This window comes from Neocloeon triangulifer, unplaced genomic scaffold (genome assembly GCF_031216515.1).
Source record: "Neocloeon triangulifer isolate White Clay Creek 2 clone unplaced genomic scaffold, ASM3121651v1 ptg000001l, whole genome shotgun sequence".
In the NCBI taxonomy this organism is placed as follows: Eukaryota; Metazoa; Arthropoda; class Insecta; order Ephemeroptera; family Baetidae; genus Neocloeon; species Neocloeon triangulifer.
The window spans coordinates 6,034,534-6,058,020 of NW_026775544.1; the positions used below are offsets into that span (position 1 = coordinate 6,034,534).

The 23,487-nt window shown below is 33.1% G+C and overlaps 1 protein-coding gene across 4 annotated transcripts in view; it reads right to left on the reverse strand.

The window, feature by feature from the left end:
* LOC132201002 (protein spire) overlaps positions 1–23,487 on the reverse strand; it is a 99,875-nt gene that overhangs the window by 71,400 nt on the left and 4,988 nt on the right. The window lies entirely within an intron of this gene.

The following is a 23,487-nucleotide window of genomic DNA, read 5'->3' on the forward strand; positions in this document are numbered from 1 at the left end:
TTTATTTGTAAAAATGGGAAAGGAAAAAAGCTCCGTTACAGGGCGTTTTATAGTTTCCAAATTACAAAAACAGACAAAAGTGCATTGCGTGAAGAAGGAAGAGAGGCGTTTTTGAGCCGCAAATGGAAAAAAGCAATTAAATGCTTGATGGACCACGAAATCTGTTACAAGTCGAATAACTAATTTTACGCGTCGGGATCACAATGGTAAAACGGCGAGACGTAAAAAGTAACACACAAAACACGATGCGTGTGTTTTTGTATCCCAGTGAAAAAATGCATAGCGTGAGGATGCACCATCATCTCCTGCTAATTAATTCTGATTCAAATGAAAGGAAGTGAGATGGATGCAAGCCAAATTAATGGAAAATGGAATCCTTAAAGGATTGTGTCTCATCTGTGAATGAATTAAACGTTAGGTGCAAAATGAATTCGAAACTCGTCAATAAATCCATTAAAAATTCTTAGACTAAATTCCAGCGAATAAAATTAGTCAATTGGAGAACAGAATGAAAAGAAAATTTTGCATTTTGATATCGTTCAAACACAAAATTCAACGAAAATTTCATATTATTCTTTTCGAAAATAAATAATTATGTTCATTAAAAGCTGCATAAAAAAGTTTAAAAAATCAACAGAATTATTAATTATCATGTAAATAAAAATTTGTCAGCACAGGACTACAACCGTCAATAAGTAAAATCAATTCTAAATAGATAATAAAAGCTGTATTCACACACAAATATATGCATGAAAACTTATACATCATTCTAAGAACTGTTGATTTTATCAAGATATTATAAACACTGATGGTGTTTCTTGCGTGAATGCCGTGAATAAATTTGGAAAAAATGCAAAAATAATTATTTGCATCATTTATCATACGTCATCATGGTTCAAAAAACACATGAAAGTTTTATCAAACTAAATCAAATTATAAAAAAGTTCAAATTATTACAAATTAAAAATGCAATTTAAATTATATAATTTAATTTACAACTCCCACACCTAAATTATTTAAAATTTTATTTAATAGTTAAGTCCGACAAAGTCACGGTCCCGTGCATACATTTTGTAAGACCTCACGCAAATATTCCGTATATTAAATCCGTTGGTCATCAAAAAATTCCGGACACAATCGTTTATCAGAGCTGTTTCAGTTTTGTTCTCATATGAAAGAGCTCTTGAATGGCTCATTGTGCGTCTCGGGAACAAAAATAAACAGTTTGGTATGACTCGAATTTTTCCCATTCAGAAGAAAAGAAGCGCAACAATACGCAGTGCAATTATTACGACAAATTTATGCTACAACTTCATCAACGGCATTTCGAACAAAAATAAATAAATAATGTGGATTTACTTTACGAGCTGCCTGATTTCAATGAGATGCAGGTGTATCGCTTACAAGAAACGAGAACAAGATCTCTTTCTTTTTTTTCTCAACTTGGCTGCGATATAATTTATAAGAGACCGTCTGAAATACAAGACCGCGCAATGATAATGTTATTTACTGCCGTTTTCAAACAACCTTTGCTTTTCGCCAACGAGAGAGAAGCCGCAGTGCGATATTGTGTGTTTCAAAAATGATGTTTGCTTGGGGATCAGTGTCCGCGTCCAAAAGGGACATCGAAACCAAACCGCCCACTCTTCTCTCGACTGTCACCTGCGCCCTTATCTCGCGCCTTTTCCCTGTTTTTATGACCGCGAGAGAGACGCTTCGGGAAAGTTGAGAAACACGCATGTGACTTGCGAGTGGTGTTTATAAAGTATTCAGCTTTATCATGATAGGGCCAGAGATACACTTTCCACACGTGGCCACTAAGAGATTTTGTAAAATTATGTGTAGTTGAATCTTATTTTTAAAAGAATTTGCTATACATACATACACGTTCCCTGGCAATAACAATTATAAGATTGAATTTATAGTTTGTAAAATTAATTTCGGGTCTCATTTTAAATAAAATTTTGTGCATTTTAAGCGTCCCAAAACTTCAATTTGTACATCTTTTTTTTATTTAAAAATCCATTTTTCAAACCTCATTATCTTCGGAACTTAACTAGTTTAAAATAAATGTTAGAGCTAATTCAATGTATTTTCCTATCTTTCCTTAACCATTTTTTATTTTTGGTTTCTAATCTGAAAATTTTAAACTTTAATCTCTGTTCCTGACAAATTCAAAAACTTTCTACTGACTCAAATAGAAAAATTTAATTGCTTTTATGAATTTCCGATTTAAAAAAACTCTCTCACACGAAACAGCGGATGTTACATAAAAACTGCCGTCAAAAATCGCAATTGCGCACAGCAATAATAATGGTTATACTGCTCTCTCGTAAAACAAACACAAGTTAAATAACTCTCGCTCAATCATAAACCTATACATCATGTCGAATTGAGACGATTATTGCCTCCGCTGCGAGCATCATGTGATTATATTGTTGGCAATGGCCTTGGAGAGAGAGACACGCTTGGCCAGAGATGAAAATCTTTCATGAAAATTTCACAAACAATTTCAAGATCAATTTGCGGTCCATCTCTCGATGCCAATTTCAGCTGATTCCAAAGGTAAACACACTCGAGAGAGCAGTGGAGAAAGAAAGAAAGATATGGAATTAAAGGTAAACGATCTCTGCGTGCAACGTGGAGCGCAAGATTCTCGGAACGAAAAAACCCATCCAAATCCGGCAGCTGCTTTTTTATTCAAAAGGTTGTCACCGAGAGGGAAATTTGTTGCGTGACCAAACGCGGACGGTGTGCAAAAGTTGTAAAAATTAATGACGCACGCGCCGCCGTAAATTCTAAATTTGCAAAAATTCTCAAAGTTTTGAGAATTCGATTCCCACGAACGTAAGAATCTCACGTTGTGTTTTGTTATCTATAATCATCATATTTCCGTCCAAAAATTATACGCAATGCGTTATTTAAGAAAAGTAATTAGTTCACTGGGGTGAATTTGTTTCTCATGCTGAGAGATGGATTATAAACTTTGTGAGCTTCTTCTTCTTTAATTATATCAGGTATTAAATTTTTAACCCATTAACTCCCCCTCAATGTCACAAAGTCCCAGACGTGGAGATACAAATCATTATATTAGATCTTGAGAAAATTCTCACAAGCAGACGGAAGCAAAACACACGCGAGAGGCGCGAATATAAAAAAAACATGCATGATTCGCGTTTCTCGCTCACTGCGCAAAGACGCACAGTCTGTCGCTGCTCCAAGTTTCTATTCGTTTTTGCCGCATTTTGCAGCAGGATGGAATTAAATTTTCTGCTCTTGTAACAAAGAGGCCGAAATTTGGAATAACATTACAAAAAGTATACAAAAGTTCATTTAATTGTTTTCCCATAATCGCATTAAGGACTGATTCGCATTTAACTTAATTCAAATAAATAATTCTAGAAAACAACTAATTCTTGCGATATTTCAAATTTATTTATCTTTTTTGTTTCAAATTTTATCCAATCTATTAAGACGAGAAAGTAATTAATTGTATTGAATAATTATTGCATTGAATAATCGAGAAATTTGATGCAATAGCTGCTGGGTGACGGGATCGACACGCCACCGACGCCAGCTTGGTTTGCTGAAACGCGAGCCTATGTGTAATTAATGCAAAAGCGCGCATCACCACACACGATCAAGGGCGACGTGGCGATTCAAGTCAAGATAATTTCTTTCCGTCTATTTTTATCAATCGTCAACATGAGAGGAGGACAGGTGCCTCTTTACTACTTCCTATTTCTTGCGCTTTTACTACTGCTAACTAAAATAAAATATTTAATAAACTAATTTTAATTTAAGCAGGGAATAGTTTTCTTATACAACTTCAATGTTCTATATCTTATTATTATTATTTTATTTTATTAACACATTATGTGTATTATTTTCATGTTTTTTTACATGTCAAATGATATTTTTAAAATGACTTATTTTTTTGTTTTTATTTTTTATACAAATTATAAATAGTGTGCAGTGCATACAGTAAAATAATTGGGCTTACAATCTTAATTTAATTCTTGTCATTGGGTACTATACCGTTTTTATAAATTATTCTAATTTGCATCTCTGATATAATTCATGTGATAATAACTTCATGACGCATAATTTTAACTGAATTTTCGATTGGATTCAAGCTTTTTACTTTCGTTTTTTATATTTACCTAATAAAATTAATTTTAACGATTAGTCAGATTATTTTTGCGCTTACTTGTACACTACTTGAAATTAAAATAATAAGAACTGAAAAGAATTACGATAATAATCCTAGGGCTTTTTATGATTTCTCCTGGATTTTGCTGGATTAAGGCTCTCGTTTGATTCGTAATAAATCTCTGATCCTTTTTGAGAAATTTAATCCTGCCTTTTCTTCTTCCACTCTCTCAGCTGACCCAGTTCCGCGTCGTAAAAAGTGTGAAAAATGCAATTAGCTTTACGGGAATGACATTCAGAGACGCCGGCGGTGACCTTTGCCTTTTCCGTATTGTGCTCTCTTCAAGTTTTGCATTGAAAAATAAATTTCTCCTCCGCGATTCGATTATTTCCTCCCACGTGTCTCGCACGCATCAATCACCTTTGCCGGGCTGCTTCGGCACACAAACTGAACTAATGACCAAAAACAATGGAGCTGCTTTTCACCCAAATTGGCCACCGACGAGCACTTTGTGTCGCGTTTCCATTTCGCCATGTTTATCAAATGGAAATCAATTTTGAGTATAACAAGTTTTGTAACGTGCATCCAGTGAAATCAGGCATGCATTTGAACTCTAATCATATATCGTTGATTTCTCTTTTTCATCCGAAAAGTGGAGAAATATACGAATTAGGATTTAATCAGTGAAGTTGCATTATTTCATTTCCATGATAACGAGCATTATTTTATCGTAATGGAAATGCCATGAAAAATGAAATGGAAAAGATGATTTAAGAAATAGATTACATTTTCGTGTAAAAATTTAAAGAGAAATCAGATATCCGTGCAGCCAAAAATTTTACTATATTTTTTTCCTTTTACAATTCCTTCAATTTATTTGGAAATTTAAAAATTAAATTTTACCAAAACGTAACAAAACAAACTGACTTATGCATTTAAAAAATCTTGGAAAACTTTCAAAATAGTTAGCTTTGCATGAACACGTTATAACATTCACTTTTGCTAAAATTCCAAAATTAACCTCAGGAGCAACAAGGATTTTAGCATTACTATCAGTTTATAATACGTTTCAATTAGTTTGATCCATCAATGTCACATCGTCACCTCTGTGTTGTAGGGAATAGAACAAAGAAACAGACACTTCTGCGTGAGGGATAACAAATTGAGTCTTGATTACCCACACGCAGGCAGAGTTCTTCCAATATGGCTTAATCGATCAGACACTCGCGGTTTTGTTGGCGACGCGCAGAGCTCTAGGAAAAGACGTCGCATTTCACTGTGGCGCATCGTTACATCAGAGAAAAGTTGCAGAATCAGGGCGGCGGTTGTTGACTTGCAGCATTTGAATGGAAATGTGTATCGTCCTTGCCTTGTATGTTTATTATAATCACGAAAAGCATTTCTGCGGTTTGTTATGTGCATGATTGGCCCCCGAGAGCGGAATTTGCCTCTTTTGCAACCTCGCCAATTAGGCTTCCATATCGGGACGAATTGGGAGCGGCTTCTTCAATTTGCCAGCGAAAATAATACAACTTGCAGAGGAAGAAAAGCGCCATGAAGTTGCTCTTTCGGCTATTCATTGGCCTGACCTCGAATTACTTCTTTTATTGTTGGGAATAACTAAATCGCGCATTAGAGCGTTTTGTCATAATAAGGCGCAATGGACTTTCTCCCGAAATTGCCCTAATCTCATTTTCGTTCAGTGCAAAATTAAATTTAGGACAAACCTTTGAACAGGATCAGTGAAAACAATTTTTTTATGCTTCTTTCATGCTTGAGAAATTACTATCTAAATAAATTCTGGATATTAGCATCATTATTATCTTAATCATGTAACAAAAAATTGGTTAATAATTATTATACTATCGAACACTGGTGGTTAATCCAATGATCAGTTGATCACATTTGTACTATTTGTAATTAATTTAAAATATTAACCCAAGTAAATTATTATTATATTATTTTCAAATATTTTAATCAAATTTTTTACCAGTTGATGATAGAAATTTTTAAGTTTGAAGTCTTGTAAATAATAAAATACAGAAATTAAATTTTAAAACTAAATTGTGATTTAAGTACAAAATAATTTTTATTAACTTATATTCATATAAAGTAAAGAATAGATGAAGTAAAAATGAAAAAATTTAATCGAGTTAAATTTAAATTAAAAAATTTAATAATTACTTAAAATTAACCTTCAGAAAAATAAGATAATTTGCAGATTTTAAAATGCTCTAAGGCATTATTTATAATATAAGTTTATAAGAACTGCGATAAAAACGATCACCCATTTTCCTAAACCCTCAGAGTACAGTTTAGATTTAAAAACCAGCTCATTTCACAAGCTGACGACAAAATTGGCTCTCCGTAAAGATAATTTCATTCACGCCGCTAAATGACTCAATCTTCACGCCGAGTTTCTAATCTGCTCATCTGCACTCGTTTTTTTTTTTTTAGCTTTTATTCGATTCCAGCCTTGCTGCGAGTAGTTTTTTGGTGTTGCACACTGACCCAATATTAGCCATCTCTCACGCCGCGCGAGATCGGCAGTGACCTGAGCAGCTCACCTTTATGGTAATCAGGGGCATTAATGAGCGAGCCGCGCTCACGACTTCATTCACATCGCGATCATCACGGCCTTTCTGCCGTTCGGGACTTGGAAATAATACGGCTGGTGAAGAATAAAATATGCTTTTCTTTGATATCAAATCTCAACAATGGATCATTAAACGGGCAACAACAAAAGCAACTTTCCGAATTTCCATAAATAATGAAAGAGTAAAGCAATTTTCAACAAAATTCATCAAGGTCTTGGTAATTAAAATCAACTTTTTACTATCAGATTGCATTTTTTTTTATTACAAGTCTACCAAAATCTCTTTCATTGTTGTAAAAAGGAAGAGAGGAGTGATGAAATTTTATTGTTTTATTTTCACTGCACACGGAGGCGAAAATAAAAGGTTAGTCCTTGAATCGATGCAACACAAAAGTGCTGAGATCACCGGCCCAGATAAACTCCGACTGAATTGCACTGCTTGCTTATACAAATAATTCAGGCTCAACCTGGCTAATTCCCAGACGCTTGAGCACCATAATATGCAAATAAATAAAAGGCTTACACAAGCATTACTCTCACCCGATATTTTTGTTTGTAAGAGAAAATTTGCATTTAATGGAAAATAAAATTACATTAATTTGTTATTTCTAGAAACTGGTAGAGATTATTGAGGTTGTGGATTGTTGTACATATTTACAATTTGTAGCTGAAATAGGAAAAAATAAACAAATAAGTGATATGCCAGGTAAAAATGAAAAAAAAGGACCAAAAAGGCTTTTTAGTGTTTTAATTAAGATAAAAGTGTTTTTAACAGGCTTAATATTCAAATGTTTCTAATTAAGTGATACACAATACAGAATTTAGAAATAAATAAAGGTTTGTACTAGGCGAAACTAGGAACGTATTTACTAAAGTAAGTGAGAATGATGAGTTTGAGTGTCTAAAGGGACATAGTGCATTCTGCTCTTGCAGCAAATCGGTATTTTTATTCCAATCTCGATATGTTTGCCATGAAATAAGAAAAACACTAGGAAAAAATCTTTATCAGCAACATTAAACACGTTGAAAACTTTTCAAAATTTAAATTTCAATGTGAACCACCCTATTAAGATAAATAATAAATAAAACTAAAGTAATTTTCTAAAAAAAAATTTGTGTGTTATTGAAGTTATAACTTTGAAGGTGGATTGTAACAAGGTAAACATTCCAATTTTAGGTATTGAAAGCAAAACATTTGGATATAATGAGATGAAAGTGTGCATGTAACCCCGGCTAATGTACAGGATGATTAACAAGATTGTTAGTTTTGATTTTCACGCGCTCCGCTTGACGCCTATAACGGGCTGTGCATGTAATTTTGCATAATCCTCTGCTTCTTTTCCTTTCCGAGAAATATGAATACGAAAGGGTCAAAAGGTGTCTGCATGGAGCACGCTCTGATTTGCTTAATTAACCACAACTTTACTTTCTTGTCAGAAAATAACGAGTTTCGCATGTGTTGGGGATAAAAATCAAACCCGGTGAAGTAATTTTTGCAATTACTGTAATAGAAAATAGTTGCAGATCTTAACGAGGTGTGTAATTTGCGAGAATGCAAAAATATAAATGCAAAAAAATAATTGCAATCACGACCGCTCTCGTCTCGCAATTAGCCTCTTTCAATTTTACGAGCCGCTTGATTTTTCTTCTCAGGAAGATGCGAGTGAGAAGAAGTGAGCCTTGAAATAATTTTTCTCTCCGCTGCTCAATGAATGCGACGAGTACAGTTCATTTCCTTTCGAGTGTTTTTATTATTATTACTTTTTTTTTGCAACAAATCGCAGACGTTGAGTTCGCTTTGCAAATCACGATTCCTCTCCCGACCGTTGGTTTAGTGAATTCCTCCACCGCAATCACTGTTTCACGTTACGAAATTAATGCGAGAGAGTATGGAAAAGTAGTGCTTTCCTTCCTCATATGGGATAATTTCATAACCCACGGCGGTTAACGAACCTTTTAATGAGATTTTATTCGCTGCTTGATTTGAAATTTATACTTCCATTAAAATTACCGACTGGCAAATCTTGCACTTTTCATGTTAACATTAATTGATTCTACTCATTATTCCATGGTATAAGATTTTAAAATTTACACTGTAGAATTATTGCTAATTAATTATTTAAATTCTTAAACATATATAATAAAATTATTTAGATTAATTTCTTAAAAGAACGTGGAATTAATTTATAAAATTTGCATCCACTTTTTTAAAGATAAATTTTGTAAAATAATTTTAGGAGGATTAACTTTTTTAAAGGACACAGTTCATTCAATTCAATACAAAGAAATTTTTTGATTAAATACAATTTCCATTATTCTACCTTATTTATGTGGTAATGTTAAATAATATTTCATTAATTACACTATCAGAGGTAACAAGTTTTTAAATATAAAATTTCCTTTGTCCCAAAAACCTGGTGAACTCGAATGTTCTGGTATTGTATTCCTCACGACACATTCTCGGCACAATATATGCCAAACAATCTCTCCCAACAGTGTTTATATTTTTTTTATCTCTGACAGTTTTTTCCACGCACCAATGGCTCTGCGATTCACGGGCGCGCGCATAAATAATTTATCAAAAACCTGCAGCGTGCACTTGACTCTCTTCTTGAGGCCTTTTGTTCGTGTCCGGGCCGATTTTTCATTCTATTAATTTCCAAACTGACGCTCACGTCTTGCGATTAAAATGCATTTCTCCGGAGGCGGCCAAATTATGCAGCGCTTAACCGATGCACGGCCACCCACATCATTCATCGCGCTGAAAAACGATTTGGCCACGTGTGTTTTGAGTTCAGAAGAGAGGCCGCTGGGTATCATCAGCATCATTTTGTCTGTCAGATGCAATATGCAATTAAGGCGAAATGGAGCAGAGAGACGCAAAATGACGATAACTAGGTTTATAACATTTTTGTGGGAAATTCGCCTTAAAAAATTGGATTAAATATTTTTAAGGGTAATAATTTTAAATACACCAAATAATTTTGATTGATGCAATAAATTTGAAAAAAGAAGAAGGTACGAATGCATTTTTATCTTTTTGTTAATATAAGAAAGATAATTATACAATAAATTTACTACCTTCCATTACCATCCTTTATAGTATTGAAAATTAAAATAAGGAGTAACTCATACAAATAAATGTTCAATGATAAATACCAATAAATACATGTGGTAAATAAGGAATTTAAGTGAATCTCCTTTATTTGATCATCAACCCCAAAGTGTTACTGTTTTAAATTAAAAATCCTGCTTATTTATTTACATAATTATTATACTGCCACCGGATATAATTTGTAACTTAGTAACCTTGAAATTCCAACAAAAAGTAATAAATACTGCTAGGTTGAAGTACTTACTCAGTAAAAGAATCCAAACTCTCTTCAAATCGAATTTAGAAACAGAAGATAAAAATTGCTAATTAATATTTTTCTAACTAATTTAAAATATAAAATATTTATAAATAAATAATATATAAATATAAAATATGCAATATTAAATAGTATTAAAACTTTAATGTTACAATAAACAAAAACTAACATGACAAAAACATGCTTAATAAATAAATATGAGAAATTTTGAAATTTATTATTCCTTTTTTTTGAAACTCAAATGCTGTTTTTGCGCCGCTCTTTTCTTTGACTGCATAACCTCGTATGCACAAAAACAATTGCCAGAAACACACGCGGCATAATATTTATCAAAGCCTAAACATGATTCACCATCGCGGATGATGGACGTTGTTGCATAGCCAAATGCATGTGAATAAAAAAGTGGCGTGAGAGGCGCGGACCGCTATGCACTTGAGGCGTTGCAGAGACACACAAATAAATTTCATTGACCCCGCGTGCACCACAAAACTCACCCACACCTTCAGCTTGTAGCATCGCGCCGATGAATAATGCTCGGCAATTTGTCAGAATCAATTTGGAAGTGAATTTTCTTGACGGAAATGCAAAGCAGGCGACGCCCGCGTCGTTTTTCGGAGACACGAAGGAAAGAAAACAAATTACAGACGTCGCCGGGACCCGTTCGGAACCTTTTCGCCGAATTTCTTACCGAACAACACACAATCAGGACAATCATTTCGTTTCGATCTGCGTGTTTTGTTGGCTGGTTTATGTTGTTTTTTCTTCTCTCGATCCAATCACCAAATCATGCATAGCTCTGCCTAATTAATTATTTTCTCATATCGTGTTGGGTGCCGCCCGCTGAAGCTTTTGGTGACATACTTTTCCACCGTGGCCATAAGAACGATGTGCGCCTTATATAGGCAAAGTGCTTGAGGATTCACATAAATTTCGCATCTAAAGATTACTATAAGACGACGAAGATGCGAGAAACGAGAAATTCCAACGATGAAATGAAATATACGCCGACTTGCTCAACTTTTAGCAGTTTTTTACAGCTCCGAGAATGTTGGACTTATTCCGAAAAAGGATTTAATACTTTGGCAAAGCATAAACCAAGCATAAATGTCATTTAAATTTTTTTTCGTTTTTTCTTTATCAGACTTAAAGCGGTTATGAAAATGATCTAAAATGAAAAAAGAAAATAATAGCGGCCTTTTAGTTCTGATATATAAAGAATCGTTAAACTACGACTGACGAAACAAAGAAAAAATTTGTATGAAAAAAAAATTTAAGTATTTTTAATTGTTATTTAGATTTGGCATCGAGCATTGGTAAAGCAACCTCAATTTGTTCCATTAATTTTGCCGTTTAGCATTTTCATGCTCATAAAATTAGGGTCGCAGACCGTGATCGAAACTGGCTGTTTTCTTTTTTTTTATACAAAGCGAATTTTTTCAAATAGGACAAACCTAAAAATATGCTAATTTGCTCAATTTCCCTGAATTCCTCAGCATCTGGAAGTGCAACCGTAAAAATAACAGAAGCAATCAAAATTGGCACATTCCTGGATCACTGAAGCATGTAACTGTTGCGAATTGGCCACTAATAAATGTAGTTAACAACCAGAAAATTAATAATTTTTCTTGAATAAATTTGCGGAATTGAAGCTCAGTCAAGCTGAATTTGTCTGAGCTCGATTGATAAAATAATTGCCGGTTGAGCTAATAATTTTTGCTCAAGAGTGTCTCGGTCTGATTAAAAAAAAAAAAAAAAAAAAAAAAAAAAAAAACGAGCCTGCCTCACGAAGTAGAAGTCTCTGGAGGCAGCAGAACAAACTCGTGTGTCCCGGGCAGGTTTAATTAATGAAGCGCACGTAATGACTCGCGGATAAATAGTCCGACGGCGACATTCCGACATTAAAAATAAAAATCTCCTGCGGAAGAAAAAGAGAAAGAGTGGCGGCGGTACATTACGATATAATTCATACTTGCCGCATGTACACGAGAGGAAAATATGAAGAAAAAAAGAGACACGCGGTCGTGGTGCTTGAATGCCATGGAAATAGGGGTCAACGAGAAAAACAGAGAGAGAAAAAGCGCCAGCTCATGCATTTTTATTGTAAAAGGGACTGCTTTTAGAGGTTTTACTCTTTGTTCTCCATTTCTGTGACTCCAGCCGTTAACGACTTTGCAAGGGCTTTATCGAATTGCAGTGCGTGCGAGTGAACATTGTTGAGGCATTTGAAGACTTAAAAATTTTCATGTTTTATATCAGCTGATTCCTTCAAATTTAAGCCAATATGTGGAAAATTCTTAATGTGCAGATTAATTATTTAGTCATCAAATCATACGATAATAATATAATTAATTAAATAAAAATATAAAATAATTTTTTTTAAATATAGTACATTTTTTGCAACAACGCAGCAAAAAACTGAATAAATGTACGTATGAAGCAATCTGAAGTTATACTTATGGATGGCGAATACACTCAGGTGTTACACTCCTATTGCAAAAATCATTTGTCTGAATGATTTTTGGAGTGAATTCATAAAGTCGAAGGCTTGCTCCATTAATTTAATTATAATTTATTTTAATTACTCTAATGCATTTTATTTGGAAACAGATTTTTTAGCATAAAAAAACTGTTCTAAATTTATTTATACTCTTCAAATACACAATTTATAAATTAAAATTATTAATACACTATATTTGGTTCAATGAACTCTGAATCCCGCTAAATGTGTATTCTGAATTGAAACTGAACAATTTAAACTTGAGATCGCCAAAACAGCTTGATAATGCAAAAACTTGATACAAATTGAATAAAACTGAATCTGCAGTAATACTTCCTTCTCCTCCTTTCAAACCTTGAAGAATGCTGGAGTAAAAGTTCAATTAGGGCCGAGCACACTTGTACCTTTTTTTACAGAGGTGCTAATTTTCTCTTTTAAGGTGCGTGCTGTGTGTCGCTTTTGATATAAAGACGTTTGTCACCGAATTAAATGGGCTGCGAAAAGAGCGGAACTCTTCTTCTTCTCTGAGGCAGGTGTAGCCGTCCGAGAAGTGCAAAAAGCCAAGAGGGCCTCCCTTGGTACGTGACTTTTGTTGTTCACGTTTGCTTGATGCTTGCTTACTTCTTGCGCGCGGCCGTTAACGAGATATGCGCGATAATAAACCTGAATTAACTCGCCGCTGAAAACGACGCTTTTTAATGAATGGACGAGAGAAGGAGGAGGACGCGAGGCACGACCCAATAATGGCACCGAGAGGACAGCTTTTTCTATCGGCCCCAGCTGGTTTCATCTCCGCTATGTATGGCTAACCCACATTTTGGCAAAATGAATTTGCGATTTTAAATTTTTTTGTCACTTCCTCGGATAAAAATTAAGGTGCCTTTCTAAAGAGTGTTAATTTTGCTGATTACTTTTTATGATTTTTCCATGCAAGTTTTAAAATTATAATTTCTGTTCTTGATCAAAGTTTTTCAGTTAGCTACAGGGACCGTTGACTAATCAATCATTGCTTTAATCCAGAACCCTATGAAGGAAGACGTTAAAATTTGAATTTTTCTTAATATAAAAACTTCATTTAAATAAAATTATTATATTGAAAATAACAAACAATTTGATCCATTTGCCCCTACCGTCAAACCAATTTTTTTATAAATGGTTATTTTTTTGCAAAACTATAAATCATTAAATTTGATGTTTTAGAGCGGGTTTCATATTTTTTATTACGACACTGCATCGATAGAAGAGATGGATTCTTATCAAATGGTTGCTTTGTTAAAATTCTTATAATAGATCTTCGCGGAATTCACTACTAAAAGCTATTGGCTATTTTAGCTTTTGCAATATTTTATTACTGTCATAATTTCTGAGCAATATTTCCCAAAAACAAATTGGTCGTCACTCGTCATAATTACAAATACGTCGATTTGATCGAAATTGATGACTGAAGTTTCCATACCTGTTTCCCAATGTCTCCTCTTTATTTTTACTCATTTGGGCGTTGTATTTTAAATTTTTTCTGAAAATTGGGAGGACGCATATCAAAATAATAATAATCCCCATAGTTCATCTTTCTTGTATGTAATCGGCGTGGCCGATGGAGTGGTGGTCAAGGAGCACTGCATTCCTCAAGAAAAGCACCTGTTTGTGTTTGGGACGTCGGAACAAATTGGTCCACACGGTGGATCAGAGAGAGAGAGAGAGAGAGGCGAACTCTATAATAATGCCGAAACGTGTCTGCGGTGAATAGTTTTCGGGGAGATTCTTCCGCGTGATATGCGTGCGCAATACTTTTCTACCGATTTGATAAGGGATAGGGTTCAAATTGTACACGCCTAGTGATGTATTTCCTCAGCTTGAACTTTTAAGATCAAATCATGACATGTCCATGAAGAATCTGAAATTTCTAGGCAATCGAAAAAATTACGCTCCTTTTTATTCTTCTCCTACAATGTGAGAAGAATTAACGAATTAAATTTACAATTTGAGAGGTAAGGAAATCATTCGCTCTTACCACGTGAAGAAAATTTATCTAGATTACCCATATATCCCAATTTTTTTTCTTGGTATACAGTAAGACTTTAAGCATTTAATACATTGAATATTGCTTAATAATTAAAAATTTATGCGTGAAAATATATCAATGATCTTTAGCATTGAAATATATGATGTACTGTATACATTTACACAAAACCATGTACTGTAAAATTTATACTTTCATAACTTTGAACATGCAGTGACCAGATCATAAATGACTTGTAGTGTAAATGTTTTAACAAAAAAATAATAGTTATATTTAAAGAATTAATATATCATGAAAATATTAATACTAACATAAATAAAATAAACTTTTTAATAAGATTTTAAAATAAGCAAATAAGATTTTTTAAAACTTGTTATTTTAAAAACAAAATGCTGCATTTTGTAAATTTAGTTTTCAACTTTCTAATACATGCCTTTAGGGGGCACAATTGCAGAATATGAATCAATGGAAATAATGTTAAATGTCTCCTGGAAATCATACCTTCCAATGGTTTATAAATAATTTTGAAATGAAATTCTGCGATAGGGAGAACGGACGGGACCTTGTATTAATATCATGTCTAATGAAAAAAAATCTACTTTGTCGTTAAAAAATTCAAGTATTTTATTTTAAGCCTTTAAGATTGTAATCAATTGGAATGAAATATCAATTCATTGAATAAACCAACACGAGACGCAGTCCTTGTTTATAAGATTCGTGTCAAACTCATTTTGGTCAGCTGGTCATTCAAAGGATGACGCAGAGACAAACCGTCTAGAGTGATGAAAAAGGGTTCGGTCAGTCTCTGTGTGTCGCGAAACCAGTCGCACGCTACTTCTTGTGGCTGCGGATCGAAAAACTGGAATGTGGCGGCAGGTCCATCTGACATGCAACTTCCTGTGGTATTATAAACTTGGTCTCTCTTCAGTCCAAAAAAGCAAACTTGCATTGAAGTTGGCCATGTTTTTGGCCGATTGCAGCTTTTTATTCTAAAGCACCGTTCGTTTCCTCCGAGACAAATTCCCGATCCATTGTGTCCTCGACAAACCAGAAAATCTGCGTCTGAGAGAAAAATTAATTTTACGCGTGCGTGCAGGACACTTTTGAAATTTACGGACGCCACGGGGCCACTTTTTAATGAAAATTTATTCTCCTGCTGGATAAAAGCTGTAAATTTTGGGCGGATCGTCGCTCCATTTTAATGAGATCGCTCTTTTTCCCTAGCTTTATCCATAAGGATTATAGTAAGTCTTTAATGCTTGGTTTGTTATGGCACTTTTTATGTCCGAGAAGTGTTGGGTGTTTTCACTTTTTGATGAGGAAATTCTGCTAATTAGCTGGGAAATTTCAAATAAGGATGGCAACTACTAGCACTCTTGTTATGTTTTACATAATAATTATAGTCTGTTAGAATGGAGAAAAAAGTATTCTTTTTTTAGAGATGACTTTCTGTAGAATTCAATTTTATTTTAGTAAAAATTACCAAAATTCTACAATTTTTAATAAAAAGAGACGAGAACTTCAACTTCAAACTTTAAAAAGTTTTTTTTTTCAAAAACTTATTACATTCACATTTTTTAGATATAATTTTGCTGCTAAATTATTTTTTACCAGCAATAAAATTTAACCAAATATAAAAAAAATTCAAAATTGATTATTTATATCTTCATTTTTACAAAATGCTCTCTATAATAATAATAATAAATTAAAAACATTGAGCAAGAATAGTGAAAATAATAGTCTCACCTATTAGATGTTTAATTTGTGAGGATTTACTGTTTTTATAATTTCTTTAGTTAACGAATTAAATTAAATTTTTATTTTTTCCAAGAATTAAAAAACTGAAACGACTGTTTCTACCAGTCAATATTTTACTTTAAATAAATTTAATCACAAATACAAACACGATTTTAAAAGAAATAGAATTAACAACCATATTTTGAAGGCAGAGTGACAAACGATTCCATTCTTTATAGGACCCAATTAAAGCAGAACGAACTGTGTGTTTTATTTTCCGAAGACGAATTAACGCCGAGGACTAATTTAATTGTGCCGCTGCAACATTCTCATTATGCTCCACGCCTCCTCTCTTATTAATAAGAAAGACAGAGATGCGTGGTGCTGCAGGCGTCATTCGTTGTAGACCTGCTGCCGCTTTATCCACTTCGCCACATCTCTTTCTTTTTCTTCCGTATCCCCGTTAACTGACCGAGTAAGTCCTGCACCAGGCCCCGATTCTCCACGGCACTCATGGTGCCAGGGGGTAAAACAACGAAAATATTTTGATCGTGCATGCCGATGCTGCCCCGTGTTGCATAATCGGTTACTTCGAATCAGGTGCCCTCGTTAGTCGGTGCGCACTACCGGAGCACTTCAGGTGCAAGGAAAGCAGGAACCCAACAGGATCCATAAGCGATCAAAATTTCAACCGTGCCAAGCCAATTATTATTGCATAAAAGCGATTGCTTATCATATTGCATTATGTGTTCATAATATTTAAAATTATAGGTATACTTGGAGTAAAAAAGTATATTATTTGATTTTTTTTATTTCCTTTGGATCTTTGAGAATGTTATCATTTTGATTTTAAAAAAATTGGTTTTAAATCAATTTGATTAAAATATATTTCTTTTTAAATATAAGACTTTTTAGACACTTTTTGACAAATTCCAATCTAATTGCATAAATTTCTCTGTTGATTTCATGTTAACTCTATATATTCATGTTTTACGATAGTCTTTAAACATTTCAATAGGATCTATTTCAAGGACATATTCATTCCATTTAAAGAAGAAATAAAGATTTAAATGCAAGCTCCATGTTAGCTTTTTTTAATAAAAAATTAAAAAAAAAGACTTATACATTAACCTACAAATTTGATTTTTTCCAAGATGGAATTTTAAAAAGTGACTGCAAAAAAAGTGCTAAGTAGTTCTTTATTAATTATTTTATTTTGAGGTATAAAAAGTAGTAAATAAATCACTAGTTCTTGGGGTAAATTTTGACTACTAAAACAATTGATCAAAATTAATTAAGCTGAAGCTCTAGACTAAAAAAACAGGAGCAGTTCAAATCTCTTGTTATTTCGATCTAAATATTACTAAATAATTTTCCATCGGTGATGTTCTTCTCAATCTCAAGATTGCAGCTGCACCGAAATTATATCAAGAGCGGTGTGTAACAGGCCCAAATTAGCTGATCAAAATTCGACATATCAGAACAAAATCTAAATTTCTAATAAACGTTCCCAAACAGAAACAAGAAGAGGAGGCCTAGTTTTTATCTCTGGATCCCATCTCTATGCTGGAAATAATGCAGCATGGCTTTGTGAGAATGCAGTGAACTTGGCCGCTGCTTCCTTTTCTTTCTCTTAAATATATATTACGCCACAATACATGCATGCAGTACTATTCTCTCTTTTATCCCGCGGCATTTCTTCTACGACTCGATTCAATGCTAATACGAGAATAATAAATCTGCCGTTTCTTCCATTCGCACACACACCGGGACACAAAAGAGAAAAAGACGATTAATAATTTTCTCTCTGCTGCATTTTTTTTCAAAGATATAACTTGTGGGTCATTGAATCGATTAAATTGCATAACGATTGGCCGCGCCACCGATATAATTAAGGATAAACGCTCGGTCATTATTCCCGTTTGTGTTGATATTCTTAAGCGCTTCTTTTTATTGTGCAGAGAGGACCTACTGATACACATTTTGATGAATGGCCAGAAAAATGCACACATATTTTATAAATGAGAGACGACGTTTAGCTCTCTGAATTTCTCTCTGATTTATTACACCTCCGCGGCGCATAATCGATCGGAAATGGATCAGCGATCGTGAATTTATTGCTTCCATTTTCATCCAGCAGCTGATAGGAAGAAAGGCCGCAAATGGAAATTGGAGCGAGAGATTTTTATAAAAGCGGCGGTATGTTTTACAAATTTGGAGCGATGATTTTAGAACTTTATAGAGCTGCTTCCGTAAATTATTTATGACGTAAATTTTCTTTCTACAACCGGTTGTTTGTCAACTATTTCATGTATCAAAAAGCTCGAGTTCTGACATATATTTTTCATCTCTGGATCGGAGATTAAACCGGAGATGAAGAAGCAATTTAATTATAGTTGTGTTAAGAAAAGATAATAAATAATAAAAATCCAATATATGGGGCCATTTAGAGGAACAGATTATAAGAAAAAGTAAGTCTGAATACATAATATTCTGCTCTGAAATAATGTAAAATATGATTAATTGAAATTCATTAAAATCTGAAGTTTATGCAGAAGGCTAAAAGTGCAAATTTGCAATTACATAAAAAAAAATGAACATACACAACATTTTGTTGCTAAAATTAATGAACCTTTCAAATTGTGGAATTTATATAATCGTTTTTTAACTTTTAAAATTGCTTTTTAAATGCAAAAAAAAAATTACATTTAAAAAAAAGAGTAGATGTAATTTCAATTCTTTTTTACATTTCTTTGACAAAAAATTTTACTTTTTAATAATTTTCAATCCTTCAGCTATAAAATTAGAAATGCCTGTATCTTTTGAGCGGTTCAAATATGGATTTTTTACATAAATTTATGTCCAGACCCTGCAAAATTTAAAGTATATTGTGGTTTAGACTTTCTGAGTATAATTAGCAATGTAGATAACTTGTCAGCCATTCCTAACATCCGGCTGTAGTTCTTGGTCCACTCCCAGAAAACGAACTGCTATTATATTAAAATTATCGACGCATTATACTCATATTATAGTGAGAATCTCTGCTTAAAGTAACATTATTGTAGTATTCTGACACATTATTTTTCTACCCGTCTCTAGCAAAGTGTCATTAAAGCCACCTTATTTTAGTGTTACTTTGTGTGATGCAGGTTGCCTACTCTAGCGCCCCTGATGTCAACATCTTATTCTCGTTTTATTCTCCTCTTTGACAAATATGTTAGAGACACCTTATTTTTTGGCTATTAAAGTACATTTATTTTCATTTTATTTTCCTCTTCTACTATCATATTATTAACGCCTTATTTTTTGAGCTATTAAAGTAACTTTATTCTATTCTTCTAGGCACATTCCAAAAGAGAAATATTCCAGCATGATTTAAACTAATATTATTTTACCTTTATAAAATCTTGAAATCAGTATCATATGATTGCAGAAGCCAATATCATGACGTACAACAAATTGTCCAAGTGCGCTTGTGCAATTTCTCAATTAGTGTGACTAGTGTGTATATAAATGTATAGAAAAAGGCGTTGTTTAGTATTTCTTCTAAACAGTTTTTTTGTATAGTAGTACATTTATATTATCAAAATATTTTTATTGACCAAAAAGACACAGTTATTCATATATGAGTGCGCTCAAGAATTTAATATTGCCACGCTCGCGATGTAGATTAAAGATTTTGACTAATTTCCGCAGTGCTAAAGGCGCGTTTCACAGTGCACACTACTATTTATTATCAAAAGTAACAATTATTATATAAATTTTGTTATTTTGTCAGCCCTATAAATTTTTAATCAAAAGCATATCCGTCAGATTTTCTAAAATTAATATGAAGATCAAGCAATTAAATTTATATTAATTATTGGAATTCAACTTTAAACAATCAAAAGTTTGACATAAATATCTAAACTTTTTTTATCTAAACCATTACTTAGACATATGCAACATGCATTACAAGGGTGCATTGCCGTCTTGCCTGCGCATCAGGGAACGGGGGTGGTAATGTTTATTTTGTTAAAAACAGAATAATACGAGCAAGTGCCTGAAATCACCTCAAGACGGTGCTGCATCCGAAAGGTCGGATGCAATTCCTACCTGAGAGTAGGTTGCAACGCTGCGCTCATTCATTCTGCTCGCTGGCAGTGCACTTTATTTGTTTGACCCACATATATAGGGGAGGAAGCGAGCGAGAGATGACAGTGACAAAGGACACAATAGAAATAGCTTCAGGGCACTGAGCGAAAATAGGAGAGGCCTCGCGAAGGAAGATTTTATTTCTTCTCTCGGTTTGGAGATCATATGGGGAGTGCCGTTAAAATTAAATTCAGTTTTTAATTATTTGCCACTGTCCTATTTGAGCCATTTTTATGGGAATTACATCATTAAATTTCAAATTAAATTCTCTTTTATATGTGGATTTTTCAATTATTAAAACAAATCAGAAGTAATTTTAAAAAACAAAAATTAGGATTTTGTATATATTTTGAGATAATGACTTTTGAACATTCTGGAGGTCTGTGTTCAAAAGCGGATAAAGTTTTGTTAAAAACATTCCCGCCAGCCGTTCTCTCAATAACACGTGCTATAGTTGTGCATTTTTGTCGTGTTTTTTCTTATTTGGAATTTAAGTTTAAAAAATCAGGAAAGGCTACACATTTCTTAGGCACATATTATTACGCGCAGATAAATGCTAGATATTAGAGATTTTTTTAAAAATATTACTGAGAGTAGAAAGATGCAAAATTAACCTGAATATGGTAAACTTTTCGATTTTTCTGAATATCTTGCTTGCTTTGAGACAGAATAGCTTCCATTAATTTGTGCAGGTTAACAGGGCCAAAATATATAAGTCTGTAAAATTTTGAGGTTATTGGCTTCATAGAAGTTGAGATATGAGTAATTAATACTTTTGGCACGCCCCATTCAAGCGGCGCGAAAAACCGGGTGCGCTCTTACTATGAGTGATGGTTGGGATTTTCCTTTCACGCGAGCAAGAATTCAAAATTTTGTAGCTTTGTCCCTATTGAAAATAAAATTTTGATTTTTGAAAAATGGATTACATTTTATCATACTAAAAATTTTGCCGTTCATTTTTTCCATTTCCATTGCACTGGAGGTGAGATATTTGGAATAAACTGGTTTTAATTATCACATTTATTAAAATAAAATCGGAACAATAAAATTGTTGGCATGATATGATCAAAAAATAAATTAAATGAAAAAAATGTCGTGTTTATTTAATAATTTTAAATAAAATGGGCTTATTTGCAAAATTATAATTTGCATGCGCAAAAATAACTTATTTTGGATGCAAAAAATAATTTTCCATATTTTCAGTTCGACTTCCAATAATTGTCGATAAATTAGTTTAATGATAAATATCATTTCCAGTATTTATGAAATTAAATTAATTAATATGAATTAAAACTTTCACTGAAAGATTTTTGAAAATTGTTAAATTGATTGCGCTAAAAAAATGAGGTCTCCAAACTCAATTTCACTGCCACACATATTTCAAACTTCAAACTCATAAATTTGCATTTTGCAGTAAATTAAAAAAAAAAATTATTGAAGCATGATTATTTTGAATCCGATACATATTTTTCCAAGAGTTCGAGTTTATTTGCTCTGCGACTGCAGCTGATTGTGAGTGTAGGGCGAAAAGAGTTTTTTTTTTTGTTGAACGCGACCCTGCCGTGTTGCCAAGCCACCTTCAGGTATGTATTTTGTTCCGAAAAGCCGCCCCCGCTGGCTGCTCGACGGTCCGCGCGTTTGCTCGCCCCATGCCCATGCCTCATGCCTCATTCAAGGGAGAAGCAGCGACCAGCCTACACCACACAATACACAAGCAATAAATCAAACGATATTTTTGCAACAAAACCAGCAAACTCATGGATTTCCTGGGTTGAAAGGTAAGCTGACATAAAATTTTTTAATATTCTCAGCAAATATTAATTTTGATTTGAATTATTGACCGACTCCTAAGCAAATGAAAAGAGATTTATAGACGCCAGATTTTTCTTTTTATGTCGGCAATTATTTCGGTTTTATATTATTATATGTGGTTGTGATTAAATGTTTCGGAATTAAAATTCCCTTTTATATAAAAACTTTGGCATTTAGGCACACAACTTTTAAAACATCATTTGGTTGGTTAAATTACCGAAAGCATAACGAGTAACGACCAACCGCCAACCTGTCAATCATTTTTCCCACCTGACGCGCTCCGAGCGCGCTCTGCGTCAGGGTGCCTAGAACTATTCTCTCCCTTTGGAACATGCATCCCACATTGCTAAGCAGGCATGGGTGTGGGATGCAATTCAAAATAATAAAACTGCAAGAAATAATACATAAATAAATAAATAATAATAATTTTGCGGTTGAACCATAACTAAAGAAATATATAATTTTTTATTACTAATTGAATGCGATTAAATGATATATTAATTTTTTTAAGAAGTTTTGAAACTTTTACTTATTTTATGTTGGTTTCAGATCTTACTCCATGATGAAAAAAGCTGCTTATGGAAATGGAATTGGACAGAACACATTTTCATGCACATATTTATAGTAAGTTAATTTTACGGCTTGTTTCATTGCATAAAAATTATTGTTTTTTTTTTTTGCAATTTTCTAACATAAAAAATAAATTTTAAATTTTTTAGAATTATATTATGGATAAATATTAATTACTTGTTTCAATTTTTCAGACAAAACAAAAATGAGATGTCAAATAGTCACCCAGAGACAAGAAAGGCAACTGAATGCCATAAACAATCTCCATAACTTCTTGTCATCAATGCTTCTCCTCTACTCAACAATTCTATGTGTATGTAATGTAATTAAATAGTTTTTTCCGGTTTTTTCTCTCTTTTGAAATTAAATTTGAATTTATTGAACTTATAACAGTTATTTTTCAAATTTTTAAACTATTTCATATTATGCAGATAATTATTCATCTCCAACAGACAATGATCATACTTTATAAAAGTCTTTTTTATCTCTTTTCTTTACGCAATACATTTAATTTAAAATATTGTAACAGGTTCATAATCCTATTATTTGCGCTTGATTTTTCTTAATTTTGCACTAGTACGAATATTAAGTAAATCA